At 43.9% G+C, this 3825-nt stretch overlaps 1 non-coding gene across 1 annotated transcript; it reads left to right on the top strand.

Moving 5' to 3' along the window:
• The first annotated feature begins 3264 nt into the window (after positions 1 to 3264).
• On the top strand, positions 3265 to 3337 carry TRNAT-UGU (transfer RNA threonine (anticodon UGU)). Its single transcript has one exon. It is a non-coding gene; the product is annotated as a tRNA-Thr (tRNA).
• Positions 3338 to 3825: the final 488 nt, after the last annotated feature.

Raw genomic sequence — 3825 nt, 5'->3', positions numbered from 1 at the left:
CCAAAACCATAACTTCAGTAGGTATGGGGGAGACTCTGGACCTGGCCTACTAGCCTCATGGGCCTGATCCAAGCCCCACTGAAGTCAGTGGAAAAAGTTCCACTGACTTTGATGGGTTTTGAATCAGGCTCTGTGTTTGTATAGGACCAAGTACCCCATTAGCCCTCCTCAACCACTGAAATTAATAAATGAAACTCACTGACATTTGGTTGTGAATTATTAGGTTACTACAGAATTTTAGGGGTTGGGAAGGGCTGCTCATTTGTTTTTTAGTCAACAATACTAGATCCTTCAAACAAAAAGCCGGTGGGACTGTGAAAAGACAGCTGTTGTGCGTAGTCCTTTCACATATAGGCTGCCAAGGAAAAGCAAGTGGGCCTGTTTCGCTGATCTGTATTTATGCTGAGCTTATCACTGGTGCATAAGGTTGTCCTGTGGCACAGTGATGTCTACATGAAGAGGACAAAGCTGGACAAGACATGACAACCTGTTATGAGGCATGCCACATTTGTAAAGGGAGGCGTCACTGGTATTTATTTCAGATTACTGCCATCCAAAGCAGGTAGCTGGATGTGCGTGACCAGAGGGTGATCTTACAAAACAACACAATTTGACAAGTAGCAGGATAATTAGTCTTGCAAAGAAGTTTGGAACTCTTTTAACATGTAATAGATATTTCAGGGATAGTTTAAAGCCTAGTTACCTGAAGAGACATTTCAGCGGTTTACTTCTTATGCTAACATTTGAATTCACAGCAATGCAGAAAGATCATATGGAATGTGAATTCTAAGAGCCAGACTCTGATCTCAATTAGACTGGTGTAAATTCAAAGTAATTCCAGATTAAATCACAAGTTTTGCCCTTAGTATGGAGAAGGACATTTGGGGAATCCAGCGGTTAACCAGGATGAGTTAATACGTTTAAACAGCCTTTGTCCACATTAAAGGCAAAATCGTGTTTGACTTTGTATTAGATAACACATTTTCTAGCTTGAGGCTTTGTCTGAAGATTTGCTCCTCAGATCTTGCCCTCTGCTGTGACTCTCTCCAGGAAGAGGGAGTAGAGTCATGATGCAGCACATAGAAAGGAATAACACTCTCCCGCTCACAGTTTCATGTCCCTCTCCAAATGCCACCACAAAACCTTCATTATATTTCTTTATCTTGCAACAGACTCTCTTGTAAAAGGTTACTGTGAGCTGACCCTCTGCATGAAGAATGATACCATATATATTAAACGTGTATTGTGCTGGCAGGTTACATACAGGAGCTTTGAACTGGTCCTGTCTCTAGCCAGGTGCTATTAATCCCTCACTTTTATCAGCACTATCTCACTGAACACCTGAAAAGAAATAATGCTAAAGAAAGCACTGCAGGGTTTAGTACATAAAACATGTTTAATCCTCCAGTAAGTCACCACTGATTTTATATAGTGTATCTAGAGTTTGGTCTTTTCTTGTCTGGCTAATAGATTTTAAAAACTAAATTGTTATACTGATTTTTTTAAAATGTGTGAAATTCACTCTCTTTAGCCTTCTGAATCTGCTAATGCTGCTTTCCCCCCTTCTTTAATACAGTATTTAGGTTCCACCTAGTGGCTTCCAGTAACCTCTATATCACACTGAGGGCTAGATAGTAAGCCATGTAAACCCATGCTAGGGGCAACTAGCACCCATGCAGATTGGCATGTGCCAAAAATGAATGGGAAGGGGGTGCACGTGATGGTCTGAAAATATCACAAACATCTGTGTCTAGTGACCAATAGATAACTGCTTTTTTTATACATATACACACAGTTTAGACAGAAGATAGCCAAGTTTCTTTTTATCGCCTAAAAAGCATTCTCTGGGTCTATTCATGATATATCTTGGTGCTATGGCTTTACACATAATGTAGCTACTAGGGGCTTGTCTGTGAGGAAAAGTTTTACCAGTCATATTGATATAGTCCCTGGACCTACATTCATGATATAAGAGTGACTTTCTGCTGTTTATCTTAGCCCTTTTCCCAAGCAACATAACTGAACAGCGCCTTTATTAAGACCATGATTTTTAATAGCTTACTACTGTAATCTGTAACCCACTAGCTTCCTTTTTTTGTCCTATGACTGCCGGCATGTTAACAGGCCACTTCACCTTGAATGGTCCCTTAGAATATGTTCTAACCACTTATGCTAAAGAATCTGTTCCACCTTGTATTTAGCTGTGACACTCTTAGTACCTTCCCCAGACCTGAAGAAGAGCCCTATGGAGCTCAAAAGCTTGAACCAACAGAAGTTGATCCAATAAGAGAGATAATCTCAGCCACCCTGTCTCTCTAATATCCTAGGACCAACACTGCTACAACAACACTGCAAACTCAGGGTAACCCTTTCTGGGGCTGCCTGTTAAATATTGTTTTGTGCTAGATTTCTATTTCAAGTCTTATTTCTGTGGGGATGGCACTGTTTCACATAAATGGTCACAGTGTTAGTGTTTGGTGGATTTGAGTCCTTCAGTCTGCTCATCTACTGAAAATAATGCATTAGCACACTTTTTACCTATGTCAGCGGCAGGAAATTCCTAAACAGGAGTGTTTTGTCCATTATACTGTCTGGAGTGTACTGTAGACCACACCTGATGATCATGTGCATAATTACATACTTGGAATAGGCTGAGCCTGATATAAACATATTGAGTGTAATGTAAATATGTAGATACTTGAACACTTATCTTCATTTTTATTCAGTTACTATCAATGGCCATATTATTGCTGACATTTAAATTAGTCTATTTACTGCAACAAAAGGTGGCTCCAGGTTCTCCCCACATCAAAGTTTGGGAAGGTTAGGACCTGGGGAGTTTTTAACTCAGCTCTGACAACAAAAGAGTTTTCATTATATATAAGTGATTTTAAAAAATAATAGTAAAAAAATCTGCTACTGAACCAGGGGAGTTTCCCAGATGCAGTAGAAAAGAGGTTAATTCAGATTCAATACGGCCCAGGTAGACAGTAATAGCTTAAAGAATAGGAGTACTTGTGGCACCTTAGAGACTAACCAATTTATTTGAGCGTAAGCTTTCATGAGCTACAGCTCACTGTAGCTCATGAAAGCTTACGCTCAAATAAATTGGTTAGTCTCTAAGGTGCCACAAGTATGCCTTTTCTTTTTGCAAATACAGACTAACACGGCTGTTACTCTAAAACCAGTAATAGCTTATTAAATCACACTAGAGACAAAGATGCAGTACAGTACCAAGTATTTAGATTAACAGAAATGATAGGTGGCTCCATAGCTCAGTGGTTAGAGCACTGGTCTTGTAAACCAGGGGTCGCGAGTTCGATCCTCGCTGGGGCCTCAGGTTTATTTTGCTCGTGAGAACCTGCTAAATAAAATCATTTTAGGGCAGCAAGAGGAGGGGGCAGCTCCAGCCGCCCTGCTGTGTTGCAGGCGCTCAGCGTGGGGGCTGCGGCGCTCCCGCCCCTTGCAGAGCCCCGGGGCTGGCTCAGAGGCAGGGACGGAGGCACCGAGCCGGGAGACGCAGAGCCCCAGTCTCTGCCCGCGGCACGTGGAGATTGTTAGGGCCTCCAGCCCCTGTTTGCTCCCCCGGCAGCACCGCACTGGGGTGAGGCTGGGAGGCCCCACGCCGGGCCGGGCGGAGTGCAGGGGGAGAGACACGGGACGCTGCAGCCGCTGCTCTTCTCCTGCGCTACCGGCAGCTGACGCTGCAGGACAAAGCCGCGGCGCGCCGGTGCCACCCCGGAACCCGCGACTCCGGCCCTTGGCACGTGTGTGTGTGTGGCCCGGGGGGAGGCCCCAGCGCTGTTCTGCCGGGCGTGGGGCCCC

Source organism: Lepidochelys kempii, chromosome 3, assembly GCF_965140285.1.
Source record: "Lepidochelys kempii isolate rLepKem1 chromosome 3, rLepKem1.hap1, whole genome shotgun sequence".
Lineage (NCBI taxonomy): Eukaryota > Metazoa > Chordata > Testudines > Cheloniidae > Lepidochelys > Lepidochelys kempii.
Note: the sequence above shows the minus strand (reverse complement) of the source record. Positions and strands in the feature narration are given on the sequence as shown.